Genomic DNA, 19,667 nt, shown 5'->3' on the forward strand with positions numbered 1-19,667 from the left:
TGGGGTTATCACTGGCCATTGCCCAGCAAATGACCGAGAGCCAGGCTCAAAATCATTTAAAAGAGAAGCTGATCTGGACTGTCATAGTAGCTGCCCCTAATCCCACTCTCTGTTGGGCACCTATGGACTTCTGTAAAACGGCTTCCCCTTTCATCCTGGATCTGGTCCAGTGCCATGTTCCTACCTTTTCTGTGGGCTTTGTTCATTTCTCCGTATGTGCCTTCTGCAAGCACCAAAGGTGTCTTTTTAGTCTAATCGTCTGAAGTGGTGTCAATCAGCTAAAAAATATGCTCTGTCATACAGGGTTTGACAAAAAAGCAAAGAAATTATGTCTGCCAGCAGTCCCTGACTGCTTCTGCATCTGGGTTCTTCCCAGTGCCATGGGAGCTGGGAAGTCCACACACTGGCTTCTGGGATTAAAGCACAGAGGTTCAACCAACATTTGGTAAAGGCCCATCTGTCTGTGAGAGTATGTGGAGTGGGGGTTATGGGATGGGCCTGGCCATAGCCTCTGCTGTCTTCCCAATGTGTGGTCAGAGGATGCTCCCATGCAGGTAGAGCATCACTGACCATCTGTACACCATCCACAACTCACCCCAAATATCCATGTCCATGGCTGTTAGGCTGAGATACAATGCAAGCTTATAGCTACAGTCACATTTTCTCCCATACAACTTTTCTCAAGTGCTTGGGGTGGTGAAGTGATGCTGGCATTTCCCTGCTGGAGTGCCAGGCACAGACCCCTCAGGAACATCCCATTGGGATGCAGACATGGCAGCAGAGCCTGTGTCTCCCAGCGGGCAGGGAAGAGGTTAACCATGGAGCTGAGCAGAAAAGGCCAATGGGCAGAAGGCGTTATGGTCTCGTGTCTGGATGTTTTAGTGCAGAGCTGTCGTGAAGCCTCACAGAGCTGAGCGGTCCCTCGGTGGTTCCTATAGCTTTAAAGTGCCCGGGATGATTTAGTGGAGGGGAGGGATTCCTGATCAGAGAAGTGCCTTTTATTTTTTTTTTTCTTTCCCCCTTTTTTTTTTTTCAACATGTCGCTGATCAAAGCGGTGCCAGGGAGGCTAGGAAGAGCAGGATCCTAATGGATCAGCTGTGTAAAACATGTCAGCAGACAAGCCCCAGTTCTCAATATGTCTCTCAGGGAACAGCTCACAGATTAGAAAGAAAACACACACGCACACACACACATGCACGAACCCTCTTGCTGACCTTGTGTCAAGGAGTTAAGTGTTATTTGGAAGTGATTGCAATCGGCTTTTTTTCTCCTTATAAAACAAAAAAATACGCTTCCCAAATATTCAACAATAATTCAAGAAGCAATGGAAAGATTTACACAAGTTAGACAATGACCTATCGGAGACAAATGAAAAACTGAGTAGAAAAGGGCAGTGGACTCTATTGTTAACTAAATGAATCATAGCCCCCACTTACAGACAGGCTTCTCTCCCTATACCCCTACAACCATGGCGTATCTTGATGTTCATGACCCTGCCACTGTTTCATTCTGCACAACTTTTGGCAAGGTGCAGAAAAAAGACTTCTGATTTCCTTTAGTAGGCAACCCATTGAAAGGCAACATCATGTTTTAGAGGATGAGAAGAAATTCGGAAATTTATGTTAACAGGAGAAAGAAAGAAGTACTTTTGAAGTTTGGGACAGTAAATAAACTAGCAATTATATACACACATGAAAGGTGGTTTTACAGAAATGCTGGTGTTAAGATTGCCTTGATAGTGTTAATTAATGCCTTGTTTAAAATGCGCTGCAGAGTTCTTCAGGAATTGCATAGGAAATGCAATGTTTCTAATTCTGTAATTTTTTTCCATGTAGCCCAAGTAAAAACGTTATGTGTGTCAGCAAGATGAGCAGCACAAATCAGAAGTGCTTGCAGCTGTTTCCATATGCTGATGGGTCCCCTTCTCCAGTACCCAGCTGGCATGGTGGCAATGAAAAGCAAAGTCTTCTCTTCCATTGCAAAGACACAAAAGCAAAAGCTTGTCTCCAGCTTCGGGTGGTCGTGTCGTTATGGTCCTCCTGCTGCAAATGTGTACTCCCTACGGACTGAGTCAAAGTGCTTGCAGAAACCAGCTCCTATGTGCATGGGCCAACTGCTTGGTGCAAACGTTGTGTGTTGGCCTGCACAGATAGGTGGCGTCTTCCCATAGTGAAAGCATCAGACAAATGAGAGTCTTTCATCACCATCTTTTCCCCTTCTTCCTCTATGGGAATTCTCCATGCAGATAAACACCACTGAATTTGCCATCTTTAGAGAAAGAAACCCTCAAAAGATATTTTGGCTGCTCCAAGACCCCCTGCACCATGTTCCCATTGCAACTAGAGTTGAGGAACAAGGCTGATATTTCTGCTGGCCAGCAATGAGGAGAGGTAGTTATTTGATAAAGTAGCTGAAAACCCGGGGTTACATAAACAAAGAAAGAGTTCACTTCACACAAACATCAGCATTTCCACTCAAATAAATCTGTAATGGCAGCTTTCATCTCAGGCTGAAAGGGAAAAAAAAGCCAACAACCCAAAACAGCCAGTAGAAATATACACTGGCATGTAATTATTTGCTTCATATTTTGTACACATTAAGTATAGCAAGATTACTTACGAGGTGTATATTGATTTACGTTTATGCCTTTCAGTGTATCTCATATCTGCATGCAGTTTATAGGTTTCTTTTTTACAGTTTTCCTGTAATTCAGTGTACTTTGATGAGTTATGAACTTGGTTTATCTGTGGAATGTTCTCTAAGCAGCGCCGGGAGGAGTGCGAGAGGCAGAAATCCTCCCTGCCCCGCCAGGCTGGGGCAGCCCTGGAATGGCTGCGCTATGTGCCACGCGCCATATGTCAGTCCTTGAGGACAGAGGGGATGGAGGGGATCGCCATGGGGTCTGCCCAGCCTGCGAGGTGCAAAAGGCAATCTGTATGTATGCACATCATTCCTGATTTAAAGGCTCGTGGGTTGCTGTGCTGCACTGGGCCTGTGGGTCCCAGTGGACACAGCTGCAGCAGGCCAAGCAGCAGCAGGGAGGACCAACAGCATCTTGGACTGCATTTTGGGAAAGCACTGACAGCAGGTGAAGAGAGGTGATTTTTTCCCTTTACTCAGCACTGGTGTGGGCACATCTGGAGTACTGGGTCCAGTTCATGGCCTCCCAGTACAAAAGAGATACGGATGTACTGGAGAGAGTCCAACAGAGGGTCGTGACAGTGGAAATGGGACTGAAGCTGGTGTCCTATGGGGGGAGTCTGGCCATAATCAATATGTACAAATACCTGAAGGAAGGGAGCAAAGAGGACAGAATCAGGCTCTTTTCAGAGGCTCCTGGTGTCAGGACAAGAGGTAATGGGCACAGCTGGGGCACAGCAGGTTCCTTCTGACCATCAGGAAGCTTGTTTTACTACACAGATTATGGAGCACTGGCACAAGTTGCCCAGAGGATGTGGGGTATCCTCCTTGGGGACCTTCAGAAGCTGGATACGGGCCTGGACACCCTGCTCTGGGTGGCCCTGTTGGAGTGGGAGTGGGTCCGAGGGACACTGAGAACCCCTGGTCACCTGTAATTCTATGATTCTGGGCTGAGTTTTCACTCCAGGGTGTGTTCTCAAATATCCTATTCATCCTACTCTGAGAAGTTCAGGGACAGCAAAGGTGAGCAGCCACTGCTGCAGTTGTTCCTCTCTGTGGGTTTGCTTTAGTTACCTGCAGAAAAGATCAAGAGATCTCAAGTGGGTTTCCACCTGGAAAGTGGGTGGGTTTTTCACCCTGCCAGACACTGGGGACTGCCTGCAGCTCAAGGCAGTGATCCATTAAATATATTTTGCATCTGCCTTTCACGTTGCTGCTCCACTCTTGGATATTTGACCCTTGCACTGAAGACGAGATGAAATCCTATTAAAATGGTGTATATTTTTTTCCCAATAGAATAAGTTTTGCCATGATTTAGATAATCACTTTTTGGTGTAATAATTGGCACCATGTGCTACAGGTGAACAATGATGTACTCTAACAGTAACAGGAGGCCAATTCACCAATCACTAATCTCTATTTAAAATGTAGCTTTATCACCACAGCAAACACATTGACTATAAGTGATCACCATGAACAAATAAGGAGAAGACAGATGCTCCCCATTTCATCTCTCTCTCCAGTCCTGTTTACAGTTTAACCAGTTTGCCACTTGATCTTCAACCTCTGAATAACAATGCTAACCTCAGTATTTCCTACTTAGCTAAAAATAAAGCCACACATCTTTCTAGTGCATATGATATTAACGGTTGCTCTATGCATCCAGATAAAGCATTGCTTGCTCAAAGCACTTTGCCAAAGCCTCATTCATTTATCAAGTGGCTGGATGGATTCATTGCTGTAGATAAATGCAGCATGATGGCCCTTCTTCCAAGTAGGAGCTAGCAGGAGGCAAGTCCCAGAAGTTCTGCATACTTGGTCTGGCCAAGATGGTTAGAGTGAAGTTTTGCTGTGAGGACAGACTTTGATCTAGATGGCACAAGGGACCTTCAGGCCATGGCCATAGAGGCACTGCCTCCCCCAGCCCTCACAGCAATCCCTCTGCCTCCAGCCTTTCCTTTTTGTGGCCGCTCTGTGGATTTCAGCAGAGGCAGCGGTGATTTACAGCAGCCTGTGTGAGAAGAGAGCAAGGATACACATCTGCAAATAAAGCCTAATGAGATGTTAAGATTAAGAAAAGCCAGGAAATTCCAGAAGTTGAGGCTGCAACGTCATCATTCGTTCCCGTGCAGCTGGACAGAGGGGGCCCAGGGGGCTTCTGGCCAGCCTAGTGCCATGGCATGAGAAGCAGGCTGTGTGCACAATCAATTGCTTCCCTGCAACTGAAGGAATTACCCCTGCACTGGGCAAAATTATACCTCTCATGGGACCGGGCTCTGCTGGGGAAGCGGAGGTTGTGCATCACCCCAGAGGCAATGTCAGGAAGTCATATGATGGCCAATGACAGCAGGATGCTGTAAACAGCAGTGCTTGCCTCATCTTCAAAAGGGCATAATCAAAGTCTTAGTGATTATGATCCCTATCATTGCAAAACTGCAACAGCAACCAAATTATCATTGCTTTCAGCATGTGATCCTCTGGGGCTGGGGGTTAGAAGGAAGACATGGTCTATCAGCCATCATGTTAATTGCAGCAAAGAAAGAAAACACTAGCCGTGTGCCACAGATGGTAGAGGTAGACAAGGCTGCATTACTCAGTGGCATGATTTTGGAGCTGGAAGAACTGAAGGTGATGAGTGGAGATGAGTGGTGGTGACTACCAGAAAAAGAGCTCCTTTAATTCCTACTCCCATGCCTTAGGAGTGCTTGGATGTTGGGATTTATAGCACGTCACTTTATGTGGCTGGTGCAAATACAGCACATGTGCCTTTGGCTTGAGATCCTACACAAATACATGGTGGCAGCCGCCTTGTGACGTCCAGCCTTGGTGGATGGTCTCCCTGACAAATGGTGGGGCCCAACGCACAGCCCCAAAACGTAACCTCCTTCTTCTCTGGTTCCACATAGTCTCTTGGAGAAGAAATATTGCATCCTACAAGACCTTCCCCTGACTTTCTGTTAACCTGTCACCCAAGCTTGGTTGAAGACCAACATCATGTCCAAGAAGAGAAATAGCTACGCAGCCAGAGGGGTGTCTGTTCTCCTCCTCTGTGAAGAACTGCCTGGAAATATTTGACTTAACCTGACCCACAAATGAAAAGATCATCCTGAAAACAAAAGCTGGAACTAAAAATACGCAATCCCATTGAAGTGTAGTTTTTTTCCCATGCAGGAGATCTTATTTTCATCCTGAGCTGTTGCTTTTGAGGTTGGGTTAGTTCATTCATGTAGATAGGAACAGGAGTACATGCACGTAATAAACTTACCCCCATTTTTTTTGGTAGATAAACAAAAATGGCAGCTGAAGGATATGTGTAAGAATATTTCTGTTGGCAGACATTACTGACGCATTGCAGAGCTGGATACTTTACAATGTTTGCTCAAACCAGCTCAGCCCCTGGTGTGAAATGACTCCATTCCAACTGTGACAGACCTGTGTCAATGAGTCCCCGCTGAGGAAGTGCTAGTTTGATGCAGGTTTGGGGTACCAGGAACAACCCTCCTAATACCTGAAATATCTGCTCTAGGTTATCTAGCACACATTTCTGGGCTATGTGTGCGCCTTTCCTACCTACATTTGATCAACAGTATGCTGGTAACTAAAACTCCCATGAAAGCATCATGCGAATTGGGTACAGGGGGACAAGGGACATCTCAAAGGATTTTTGTTAATAGCTACACAAAGCTGTAAGGCTAAAATTATACTGATGCCTTTTTATTGACGTTGGTATAAGCATAGCATGTGCCTTTTGGATAAGTTGGTCCCCACTCCCAGAAAATGTTGGGACAGCACAGAGAGAATGGAAGACTGAAACTGTGTTAAAATATGTCTCAAATGGACATAGCGGGATTGTGGAAGCTAGCAGGAGTGCAAAAAGAAACAAGATAATAACAGGTTAATTTAGTATTGCAGTATATCGAAATCTGACACTGCTCTTGTCTTATGATGTAAGTAACTTAACATTAATTAAGAAGAATTATCTTAGCAGGATGGTCAAAGCAGAATCAAGCCAGCATAAGTTATCTGACCACTCTCCAAGAAATGCAGTTAGTAGTAGGAAAGGTAAACCCATAGGAGTGGCTGTGAAAGGTCGTACAGCCCCCTTTTGCTCTTGGTTTGAGGATGGGTCTGGAGTTTTGTGCCAGTCTGGGGCCCGCTCTCTGCACACATGGGGCCAGTGACCATCATGGGCTTTCCAAGTGAGATGTTCGGCTAACTCTGTGCAAGTCTTAGGTACCACAGAGGACCAGACTGGAGGAGAAAGGAACATGGTGTTTCCAGAGATGCTGAGGACAAACCTTTAGAAAGGCTTTCTCACATGAGTTATTCATGTCCAGCTACGTGACCAGACCTTGTTTGGATGAGACTTTGCAGACTACCATGACATTTAAGAGCTGCCTTTAGTGTGACACTGTATCTTCCCCCTGTTTGGCTCAGCCTTTAAATACTAATATTCCTCCTTGCACAGCCTTCATCCTGCTTCTGCCTGAGCTTTATTTGCCATGGATGCGTCCAGCTCTGAGGATTTGAAGAAAGCTGTCCTTGCAGCTCAGGCCCTCATTGCTTTAGAACTAAAGACACATGGATCTGTGATCTTCCGGGTCTACCCACTAAATGACTCAAAGTTTCCTTCTGAAAGACAGGTTCTAATATTAAGCTTTGATCTAGATTTTTTAATCTTTGTATGTATGTTTGTTTATTTGTAAAGCAATGTGAGATCTGAAAGAAATAGACAGTGTGAGAGTCTTTCTGTGCATACCCACCACACACATGCTTTAGAGAACATAGTTGTGATGGGTTGATGGTTCGCCTAGATGGTCTTAGGGGTCTTTTCTAACCTTAATGATTCTATAATTCTACACATATGTACTTCTCTTGCACACACACACACTGGAGAAAGGTTCAATAGCTCAGTCCAGTGTTTAAAGTGTCTTGTCCTTTGAAGGCTTTTAAATAAAATTTGTTGTGTGGATGTGTGTGGTGTTTTGTTTTTTTCTTTACCCCACTTCTTAGGAAGGAAAGCAAATGTTTCTGGCACTTCAGTGCTGGATTGCTCACATATTTGCTCGAGGAAAAAAATTATAAAAGATGTTTGGCATAGTTTTCATTCAAAAAGGAATCCAGTGCCAGATCCAAGCATTGAAAACAAATGTGTGGATTAACTGTCATTTACTCCAGGATCATGGGAACCACTGCCTGGTTTCCCCAATGGGCGGCCGCTGGCTGGCTCCCTGTGGATGGGAGCGCGGGTTTGGCTGCCCCATTGCAGCCTGAACATCGTGCTGCTTGTCTGAGTGACAGCTGAGTGCTGGTGTCAGTGCATCACAGCTCTGCAGCGGCAGTCCTGCCATCGGGCTGCCACAGGCATCCCGTGGCGGTGAGAAACCCTCCCCTCAACCTGTGTTTAGCAGAGGATGTGTATCTGCACTAATCTGAAGGGCTCAAGCCAGCCTGCCATGCTGAGTGTTCATCCTGGATGGGATATAGTCCAGTTTCCAAAGGGTTTGGGAGAAGAAGCTCAGCAGAGAGGAAAAAAAATGGGAAAAAAAAAAACCAACCCACAAAAACAAAAACAGAGTTAGTGACTCCAGAAAGCAGCTCTTAGTCTGTCTGTTCCAGTCTGAAATAAAATCATCCCTCTTAATTCCCAGCGCATATTGTTCCTACCAAAAAGCAAAACCTTCGGAGGAAATCACATCAGTGAAGAGAAAGCCAGCTCCTTTGTACTATTTTTCAACCCTGCCTTGGGAGCCAATAATCTGTCATCCCTTGAATAAACAAGCACCTTATCATATCACAAACATTTATTTAACCCTTTTCTCCTGAGCTTTTACCAGCCAAGCAAAGTGGCTGGGGGTGGGGGGGTAGCCCTATCCCTAGACTACTCTGGCAGAAAGGACAAATTTCCTGTGTATTACACCCAATCTGTAAAGTGTCAGGCCGCCCTTCTTCAGCCTCTATGAAATGCAGCAGCTTGAATCCCTGCATTTCACATTGCGCGTTCGCATTCTCCTGCCCCCCGCCGCACCCCCGGTACATTAACGCCTGCCTCCCTGGAGACGTCCCCTTGATTCCAGCCGAAGGTCCACCCGAATGGAGCCAGATTTAATTTCTGGGAGGTTGGGGGTGGTGGCAAGGAAGAGTGTTTACATTTCTTCTTTTAACAGGAGGCCGTGATGAACAGAGCTTTTGATTCCAAGTTGCCGAGATCTTTTTTTTTTTTTTTTTTTTTTTTTAAGATATTCTTTGACTCTGACATCATCAGCAAATGGAATCAGCAAAGTATGTACATTTCCTCAGCTCCCACAATATCCATGTTCTCTCAGTGGATGTTTCTTGTTTTTCTTTTCCAGTGTTGCTCCCACACAATGAGGCCAATTTTTGTTCAGGACAAAAGAAAATATAAACAGAGCATGGATTTGGAATATGAGCAAGGCCTCCGAGCCTGAAGAAATCTTTGGCCGTGGGGACAGGCCGTGCTATGTTCACCATCTGCCAACAGCATTGGGCTGACCAAGCACTAGCCAGTATCTCTGGTTGCTTTGCCTTTGCCTCCAGAAGGCTGATGGCTTAGACTCGTGGTATGAATTAAATTCTTGATTTAGACTCCTTGGAGTCGCTAAGCACCTGAAGTGCTTGCCTTGCAGGTGAGGCCAGGAGCCAGGCTGCTCTGAGCAGGTGCACAGGCAAATCCTCAAGGTGGTAGGATACAACAAATACTGAGCTCACCAGCCAAAGTCCCAGAGAGCAGCCCCGTGCAAAAGAGAGAGTTGTTATCAGACAGCCTCACTGGCCTTCTGATAGGGCTTGGTGTGTAAACCTCTTAGACACTCTCCCAGGCACCAGGGCACACGTGCTGTCATGGAGAGGCTTTGTGGCAGCAAGTCACCCAGGTCTGCACACATGAATGTGTGCACTGGGCTGTGACAAGCTGATTTATTCCAGAAGAGTTGATTTATTATGGGTGATATAAACCAACTGCAGTAAGGGCCTCCTATCTCCAAGCTCACTGACTGCAGCTCAGAAGCTGCTGGTAAATGCCCCGTGAAACATTTATTTAGATAAAACAATGTTAAGCCGTCAGCAGATGAACTTCATTTGTGTCCTCTGGCTTGCCAGACTTTGTACTGAGCTACTGAGATGCAAGCTGTCCTGCTAAAAGTCTACAGACAAATTCTGCCTCCTCTGAAACTGCTCGGACTTTGGTCCATTTGGTCTGCTCTGGGTTTTCGCATTGGCACAACAGCCAAAGAGATCAATAGGCTGTGATGAGAACTGACCCAAGGAAAAGAGAATAAATGAAAGCAGTCAACAATCAAACTTTCAAAGGCTGTTTTTATTAACGATATTAAAATGTTGTCTCTTAGTTTTTTGCCTTTACTTAATGACTAGCATAGAAATAACCCCATTTGCAACTTTTCTGCCTGAACTTTTTTGATACAGATGAAATCACTTGGAATAAGTCAGGTGTCTGCCCACCAAAGCCAGGGGCCCCAAGGCTGTGCTCGGTGGCGATGGCACCAGGGCTGTATGCGCAGCCAGTATTGCTTCCGAGTCACCCAGCCTGAATCTGAGACTGGAAATACAAGACTGGAGAAGAAAAAATGATCCCATGATGTAAGGAGGTGACACCACAAAGCAGCTCTAAAGAAAGAGAGTGATGAGGCAGAAGTAAAGGATCTGGGCCTGGAGAAGCAGCGACAGCCAAGAGGTGCAGAAGTGCTGAGTGCAGCCTGTGAAGGCCAGGCTTTGCTCAATGAAAGCTGGCTATTTAAATGTGCCTTTGTCAGCCCTCAGAGCTCCAGAGCAGCTTGTGATTGTTAAGTCCTGCAGTACAAACAGCCCCAGAGTCATATTTACCCTCAACAAAACACAAATTAATTTAACATTATTCTCCTAGCAATTAAGTCAGCACTTATCAGAACCCGAAGAGGCACATTTGCTTCTTTTGCCGTCATTCCCTACCTGCAGTGGGGAGAAGACAGAGAAAGGGTTTTGACGCTGTGCACAGTGCTAGAAGGAGGGTACAGGCAGTCTGGATGGGGGCTGCGGCAGATCCCCGGCACGCATAGCACAGAGCTATAGAGTATGGCTCTCTGTAACCATAGGGAGAAAGGATAAATGGATTATTTTGGAGTGATGTGCATTGAGAACTCATGCCACTGGGGAATGCGGCCAGGCTATTTTTAATGTACTGCTTCATTTTGCACCTGCTACCATTACAGGGTTGTTTTTGTTTCCATTACAGTCACTTGTCTTGCAGAGTTTATAACTCCTATGAAACATGCAGTTGTGGGCTGGATTTTCCTCCACAGCTCAGGAGCAAAGATTTTTCTCGTCACAAAACAAAAAAGGTGAGCATGGCAGCTCAAGCTGCCTTTTGAATAATTTAATAGGGTTTTCATAATTGTGATTCCTAAACAGCAGTTTAACATCGCTTCCTTTATTCATTCTGAAATGGAGCAACATAGGGTACAAGGACCTGTCCCTAAGGAGCTTGCAAAACCAAAACTGAATGGAGAGTCATTCTCAAGTACTTAATCAGCCGCAATATTGCAATAAAGTGATGAAATAAGAGATAAGGAGTCTTGGCCCTTTTTCCCGCTCTCCCCACGTGGAGGCCAAGTGGAGCTTAGCATCTCTGAGAGCTCAGGCTGGTGCCTGGCGTGGAGCCGCACTGCCAGGATTGCATGCCCCCAAACACCACTCCAGCATGAAACTCCACTTCAGCAGGGTGCTGGCGTCCTCCAGGGAAGGTGATTTAGAATCACCCCTACCTGGCGTCCACCATCTCCTCTGGAAAACACCAGGCCTAGGCTCTGTAGGTCACATTCTATGGAGAGCCTCACAGCCTTATCCAGGCAACAGCCCCACTCAGAACCTTTTCACCCTCTCACATCTGAACTCTCATTGGGGTGGTTTTGCAGTCAGGATACGAATGTGAACAGTCCCTAGGGAATCTCCATGCCCCTCATCTTATTGTCTGAAACCAGGGAGCAGGGTGGCTGCTCAGAGTGTCTCCTCAGCCCAGCACTGCTACCAGCTTCCCACAGAGTGGAATCGAACCCAGATCACAAGGAAAACAAGCTGTGGGTGTGAGCTTTGCCTTGTGTGGCCCAAGATAAGTCAGAAATAATGGTGCAAATTCTCAGTGCCAAATATGTATTCAAGGGGACTGGCCCCCTGTCTTCATAAATCAAGGCAAATCCCTAAATCAAAACCACTCTGAATTCAAACCATGGGATTGGGTTTTTCATCCAGATTCATTTGGACAATAAAAATGCACCGCTTTCCCCCTGAATATCAATTCAATTAATTTGGACTCACAGACCAAATGATGCTTGACAGCCCTTGCATACTCTCTCCTTCGCTTTCTGCAAATTCCTAGTCATTGACTTTGCCAGCAGCCATCCCGCCTGGAGCAGCACTTCCAGTGCTTAACCTATCTATTTGCAACAACTTCTGTCAGAAAAGCACAATTAATTATGCTGCTGATTGCACGTTTGCACAGATTTGGAGTTTGTAAGTGTTTCATCCAGATCAGTTTGTAAGTGTTTCATCCAGTTAAGCTAAGTGGATGCTGCAGAGGCAAGCCAAGGGGCTGCAGGCTCTGCTTCTACTACATCCTAGTAAGGGAATCCTCACACTGCAGCGGTCCCACTGGGAGGATCGGGCTCGGGCCACCGAGTCCTTCTTATCGTGGCTGCCTGCCAAATTCTTCCAAGGAATAAGTGTCACTTTGTGGTACCTCTATTTTCCTTCCCAATAAAATAATAATTTGGCAGTGCCTGAGATGATGATAGTAAATCAGTGTAAAACAGTAGAGGACACCACTAAATTCAACCTATTTATCATGCAACTTCACTTAGCTATGCTAGCTGCAAGAGGACATAGGCTACTGTACTCCTAGTTTAGTTCAGAAGGTGAGCTAGGCTTTCAAGAACAAAGGGCAGGGAACCATCTCTCCACTGGAGCAAGGATTGCTGGGGGCTTATGTACCACTGTGGCCATGGCCTGGACTGGATGCAGAATGCAAGGCAAAAAGTCAGTATCCCCCCTACTCCTTCCAGCAGAACTACACACTTTATTGCACCCTGCCATGACATGTCGCCCACCATCCCAAGGCACTCTGAGCTTCTCAGACTTTCAGGTATAGCTCAGTACGTAGGCCAGACTGTTCTGTCCATGGATTATTCCAAAAGTGTACAGCAGATTGACACAAGCAGATGTCTGTGCTACAGAAAGATTGCGAGAAGGAATGTCCCCACAGATCTTGCTCTCCATCTTGTTTAGGTCCTACATGGATTGCCCTTGTCCCCACTACAGTACTGTGGCACTGGGATGAAGATCCCTGGAAGTAAGGCCTGCAGTCTAAATAATATGTGCAAATCAGTTACAGTTTACAGTGTAAGATAGCAAGATTTTCCTTGAATTTTGGGTGAAAATTTTAATACAAATCCCCCCATTCTGCTTTTCCCACTACGTCATGGTGCTTTTCAAAGAGAGAGCAAACAGGCTTTCTTGAGAACAAACCACAGACTTGAAATCTGCCCTCTGTTTTCATGAAAAAAAAAAAAAAGGGTTTCAGAAGGATAATCATATTCGGAAATGATGTGACTAAATGTTATCAGGCTGTCATGGTGATTGCAGTCTTTTAAAAAATGCCTGCATTGTGGTTCACTAATGATAGCTATATTAACTAAACTAAACACCATTCGTCTGTTCAAGTATTTTTCATATGCGCTACTGAATTACACGTCTCTTGGTTTTTTAATTTTTTTTCTTTTTTTTCTTTTTTTCTTTTTTTTTTTCTGTTGGAATACTATTCTTTGTCTTATAAACACTGGAAATGAATTCAAGCAATAAGCAAGAGCAGAGATAACTTTGTCACCTTTGCTATATTTCATATCTCTGTGTCCAGCTGAGTCTCACATTAACTCGTCTGCAAAAGTAGATATTGAGCATCATGCTGCCAGCAAAGTTACTTGCTTAAAGTAGAACTTCAAACCCACAGTTTCTGGCACTTATTGTTTTTTTAGTCTCAACTCAAGTGCAGCTCCCACCAGAAATCTTACTGATGTTAGTGTTCACATCTGTGTGACTTGCAGAAGACGAGCTGCACTGCTGATGTAGTGTACATGTTGAGTTGGTTCTGACCACCTTACTAGCTCAAGCTTCTGAAATTCCTCTTCCCAGGCCCCTAAGGCCCATGAGGGATTTGAGAGAGCTTTACCTTCCTAAATGGGCACAGAAATGAAAGCACCTTTGGCACACAAGTACATACCAAGGCATGGACTCCACTTCAGAAACCCTTTGAACGCGGCGCTCTAAGAGACTACCTCCACACAACAGGACACAAGGATTTCAGAGCAGCAGTGAGGTCACGTTGAAGAGAAGAAGACATCTGAAGATAACCTGAAAGGGCAAGACAAAAACTTTGACCACCTAGATATTCCTTGAATCTGGAACTGTACGTTCACAGATTCAGGCACCTTTAGAGCCCTTGGAGCACTCTCCAAACCCTATGCTGACAGTGTAAGTAGCTCCAAATGATGCAGAGGATAAGCTCTGTCCAAAGATGCATCAATCATAAATTACAAGTTTGCAAAATAATTTCAGGTGGTTTTCTGTTTTGTTGTTGTTGTTTGTGAAACGTAGGCTGTGCTTATGTTCCTGATCCTTTGGACACGAGATAACATCTTTCCTGGAGACTATTACTCTACGCTCTGAAATCTGCAGGAACTCTGTGATTTCATCCACATCTCCTTGCAGAGCAATTAGGCTGGTGGAGGATGAGAGGGCTGAAAGTACATGGGTCAGATGTTCTTTGTTCTCTTGGGGACAGATGACATTATCATACGCATTTAGCCACCACACTATACACCCTTCCTCTGCTGTTCACAGCAGCCTCCCACTGGCATCCCATTCGTTATTCAAGCTTGCTAAAGGAAGACGTTGACGGGCACATAATGATCAGAAATTGAATCAGTTCAGCCTTCCCAGGCATTCTGCAACTTTTGTTTAATAGAGTTGTTTAATATCATGACTCATTCACTTTATTGTTGTTCAGTGAGTAATATTTTGTGGTTACACGTGTTTTCTTTTTGCTACATGTGTAACTTCATAACATTTTTGAACACAGAATCTGCTTTTCTTCAACTTTGCTCAACTTAGAATTCAAGCACATGAACCCTGCTATTGAAAACTCATCATTAATTAATGATGCTTAACTGCTCTCAGCCTACATTTTGTGTATCGAAAGAACTCTCCCCCTCCTGCTGTATTCCCCCTCTCTTCCTGCTCACTATATATATAAGGAGGGCTATATTTAGTGGGAGATTTAGGTTGATCTGCAATTCTCACTGCAAATTCCTTTCCATCAGCAGCTCCAGCCAGAAGGTCTGAATAAGAGAAAGGTCTGCAATTCAAGCAGCACACCAAGAGGCTTCCTGTTTTCCTGGATTTTTCAGGTTTGCTACTGTGTGCGCAGAGCAGCTGGTACTAGACTCTGCAGACTGAGTGGCTGCTAACTCATCCGTGTTCTGGCTCTGGCATCAGACTCCGGTGCAAAACATTGTCTGGTTGATGGTCCTTCTAGAAATATAGGCAGCGAAAGCAAGAAAAGCATATCTGATCTTGAAATATTTCCAGAGCAGAGTGTCAGAGAGGATAATGCTGACAGGACTGGCAATCTCTCAGAGAAGGAGAATGAAGTAAAGGAGAGCAGTCTGTAAATCATTGCTGAGGAAAATACGGTGTGGAGTGAGCTCTGTACTCAGATCCCTGCTTCCAGTGCGGGCAGGGAAAAGAGAAAGAAAAACATTATAGATGTGTGCTAGATTTCCTAAGCTTTCCTGGTCCACAATGCTTGCTTGCCCTTCTGGCCTCATTTATGCCCAACACTGAAAGCACTTGCCCAAGGAAAAAAAAACAAAACAGTGAGGCACAGCCTTCGCTTCTTGCAGGAGCTGCCCAGCAGAGCCAGTGTGTTGCCTGTTCCCAAAGGGAAGTCCTGTCTGGGAGGAGAGCCTTGCTTGGGGTATTGGAGACCAGGTTTCAATCACTACTAACCACAGACATCCTGGGCAGAGCCTGACACCTGTAAAGAGCAAGGCTTTTATTCACCCACCTCTCAGGCATGTTGATAGGGTGAATATTTTAAAGCCCATGAGATGCCCAAATGTGAAGGTTCTGGGAAGCACACAGTGCTGGAGATTACGTGGTTTGCTCTTTATTCCTCACTGGACTCTAGGATTTCCATTTTGCTAACTACTGTACTACATTTCATATTCATGTTTTACCTACTACCGAACTGCCTAAGAATAGCAGTCTGCATGCTTTCAGTCTCAGCTGCATTTTAACACTTAAACATTTGTTAAAATGAAGTCAAACACTTGCCTACCTAATTTGGATGATGTCAGTGTATGTGTAGAATGAACATGATAAGGACTGTACTATGGAGTATATCTAGTAGTTGATTTTTTTGCCAACCAAGAGAAACAAGATGACTGTATAAGAACGTTTTCCCTAAAAGAATCATGCCTGAGATTAGCTAAGATTAGCTGCACTTGCTAGGCTTCAAAACCTTGCGTTGTGATATGACGTTTATGTCAGTAGCTGTAATAATTGTTGCAAGCCTGTAGGAATGCCAGTGTTGACTGTGTATTTCACAGATTTCAGTAAGATAAGAAGCATGCTATGGATTTATATTTTTTTCTTCAGCTGACCTGAAGGGACCACTTGAATAGCTTAAAGCATTGAAGGCACCTGAAGAGCCTTTGAAATGGTGGTTGTAATGTACTTTTTATTTTTACAGCATGTGCTGATTGAATGGGGCTGCCACTGGCTTCTTTCTCTCTCCATATTTTTTGCTTTCTCTTCCAGACCTTCTGTAGTGCCTTATTATTTCCTTATCTTTGGTGTCTTGAAGTTGTACAATCTACTGTTGATACCCCAACATCACAGAGTGGTGCTGCCGCAGATATCCATACACAGAACATGCTTTTGCTGCCATATTCATTATACTAAACAAACAGTTTTGATAGCAATCTTCTGCATGTGATTATATTCTTCCAAGTACCAAACAGTATTTTGTCAAATGCCTGGTAATCACAATCGGCTAATTGCCTTTGCTCTTGATCTTGTCCCAGACTTCCTGCATTAGCAAAATGTATTTATAGAGCCTATGTAATAAGTGCACTGCACTGATTGAAATGTTGGATGTGTTTCAGTTACTGTTTATGCTTTATTATTCTTCTTTCTTTGTAAATTAGAGACTCTGGAAAGTGTTGGAGAGTTCAGCTTGGTGCAGTTATGATGACTTCCTAATGTTCATTTCTCTTCTTATTATGTCTGCATCTGTTGTTCGGGTTAAAAGACCTAGTAGCAGTGATAGGCCCTTTCCAAAATGATGGAGCCAAATTCTTTCAAACTATGGAGAAATTTGGTCCAGATCCAAATTTCACAGCTTGGACTTATCTCCATAATGAACCAAACCAACACCCAAGATACGAACAGCCTTGAACTTAGATCCCAGATAAGGACGTGGTGTGTAAATTCTCTTAAAGCTCAGACTCATGATCTTTTCAGAAAGGGGTTTTCCTAATTTTAGATATCACTGCCTATCTCCTCTTTGCAAGTGCCTTCAGTGGGAAGTTTCCATGGCTCTATCAAGCCAAGTCAGCGGCCTTGGTGAACTGAGCAGCCTCAGCAAAAAGTCAGATGAGTTACATTGAGATGCTGCAGGAATCGCATTGAGCTAGGCCAGCAGCTTCGTCCAGGCATAATTTCCACTTGCAGGCTCTGCTGGGGAAACAGTCATCTCTAGGACAGGGACAGCAGTAATGCCCTGTTTTCTCTTCACCAGAGCTGCAAGGACACCTCTGCCTACATTCCTTGGTAGTACTCATAGCTGTGGCATTGGCTTACACCAAAGCAAAATTTTGTCCCATCTATGAGTGACAGGAGACTGATTGACAAAAAACAGTCTGTTTGTATCCCAAAATGTATTTGTATGATTCCTTTGTGGCTGCTTTTCACATGAGTCAACTTCTGCAAAAGGAAAAGCTCTGGTTTCACCAAGGAAATACAATAGTTTGTTTTCAATAGCACAAAATGTCTCCCATTTTAATTACTTCTGAGGAGCTCCGACATACGAATAAAGGGCCAAAAAAGGAGCTGCCATGGCTGGTGTGGCTGGGAGACCGTTCGTTATTTACAATAAAGCGAGCAGGATCAGAATATGACCTGATGGTATGACTGCTAGCATTCCAGTAAATTCCAATTGCAATTCCTCTTTCACAAGAAATGTTGCTTTTCCCAAAGAAGTCTGTCTGGTGTTTTATTTTTGTGTTTGGGCAGACCAGCTTGTTGTCTCTGGCTTCGCAAGGAATGCCGAGGTGGAACAGACAGAACATTAGCTTGAGGGGAAAAAGAAATGGCTATTGCTTCAGAGTAAGTCTCCTGCCTTTCGTCAGCTCATGTCCTACCTCTGGTGCTTGGTGGAGAGGTATTTTTTCCCACCCACTTTGGCCCTGACAGAAACTAAAGGAAAACAAAATAAATTGTTACATACCTGGTCTGCAGATCATCGTGTCCTTCCCCTGCTTAGTAAATGTTTCTTTAATTGGCTTAGTTAGCCCCCTCACCTTTCAGCACTTCAGGAATGACTCTTTGAAGAGAGCCATGTACAGAGATTTAGTTGACGTTTAGTGACACGAGACTCTACAGTCTCCAAAATATGACTGATGTCACTTGTTATGTTCCCTTGGGTCTCTGGGGACAAAGTCACTCTTACTCTGAAGCATGCATTGACAATCTCAAGATAACACTTCTTTGACAGAGGCAGGGGCCCTCTTCCAGGGCCTGAAGTAATCTCTAGAAAGTTTCCAATATGGGCATTGTTTGTCATTTATATCTCAAAAATGCTTTTTATGTTTGACTTGCAGTGATTTTAGTATGAAAGTTGTCACTGAGAACAAAAATATGTATTATTTTTCTGCTGGAAGGTTGTGCTTGGAAGCTCACACTCGGATGGAAGAAACATTGTGAACAAGCTCACATGAAGAGAGGAGAATGACAGCAACCTGTGCTCTTAGAATCATAGAATCACCAAGGTTGAAAAAGACCTTCAAGATCATCCAGTCCAATTGTCCACCTATCACCAATATTTCCCACTAACAGCGTCCCTCAGTATAACATCTAAGTGTTTCTTGAACACCCCCAGGGACTGCGACTTCACCACCTTCTTGGGCAGCCCATCCAGCGCTTCTCGATGAAGAAGTTTTTCCTACTATCTCCTTCCTAACGTCCAACTTCACGCCTCATTCTGCAACCCGACACTCTGCTCACGGGGAGGGCGGCGTCGGTGCCAGCCCAGGGAAGGCGACATCATCCCTTCGGAGGGGCCCGGGGTACCCGCCGAGGCGGGGCAGTGCTGCGGGAGCTGCGGGCACACGAGGGCGCTCGCGGCAGCGCTCGGCCGGCTCTGAGGCACGGCTCCCGCGCGCGCTGCTGCTGCGGCCTCGCTGAGCCTTTTCTTTCTTTTTTTTTTTTTTTTTTTTTTTTTTTTTTTTTTCTTCTTCTTTCTTTATTATTATTTTTAAAGAGGAGTGAAATAATAGTGTGTCTCTCGAAGACCAAAGGCTAAACCAACTGATAAAATTCAGCTGCTATCTGGGATAAAAGCGGCTGAAACTGCCAAAACAAGCCTGACCTCACTTCCTGTGTGTGTGCACCAAAGGCTTTCACCGGGAACTCAGCGCTCAGCGGAGCGGGGCTGGCACGCAGGGGAAAGGAGGGCCATGTGCAATGAGGAAACGGCATTGCAACTAGCCCATCTTTACTGCTTTAGTGCACTCTTGCAAATAATAATTTTAATCATTGAGGTTAATAATTCATTGGTGGCAGCAAGGATTTGAGGACGGAATGCCATAGCGGCCTTTTCTTTTTTTCTCTTACTGTGCCATACTTCTGCCCGTTGCTGCTGTCCCCCATTGATGTCTCAGTGGCACTGCCATGGTGTGAG

General features: G+C 44.9%; 1 protein-coding gene across 15 annotated transcripts in view; it reads right to left on the minus strand.

Annotated features, from left to right (window-relative positions):
- GATA6 (GATA binding protein 6) overlaps nt 1-19,667 on the minus strand; it is a 159,650-nt gene that overhangs the window by 70,043 nt on the left and 69,940 nt on the right. For all 15 annotated transcript variants that reach the window (XR_006167138.1, XR_006167139.1, XR_006167141.1 and 12 more), the window contains exon 6: nt 13,926-14,056. The gene's annotated coding sequence lies outside the window, so the exon portion shown is untranslated. The remainder of the gene's footprint in view (nt 1-13,925; nt 14,057-19,667) is intronic.

The sequence above is a fragment of the Centrocercus urophasianus genome, unplaced genomic scaffold (genome assembly GCF_019232065.1).
Source record: "Centrocercus urophasianus isolate 14NV4802_14NV808 unplaced genomic scaffold, USGS_Curo_1.0 seq_11, whole genome shotgun sequence".
NCBI lineage: Eukaryota > Metazoa > Chordata > Aves > Galliformes > Phasianidae > Centrocercus > Centrocercus urophasianus.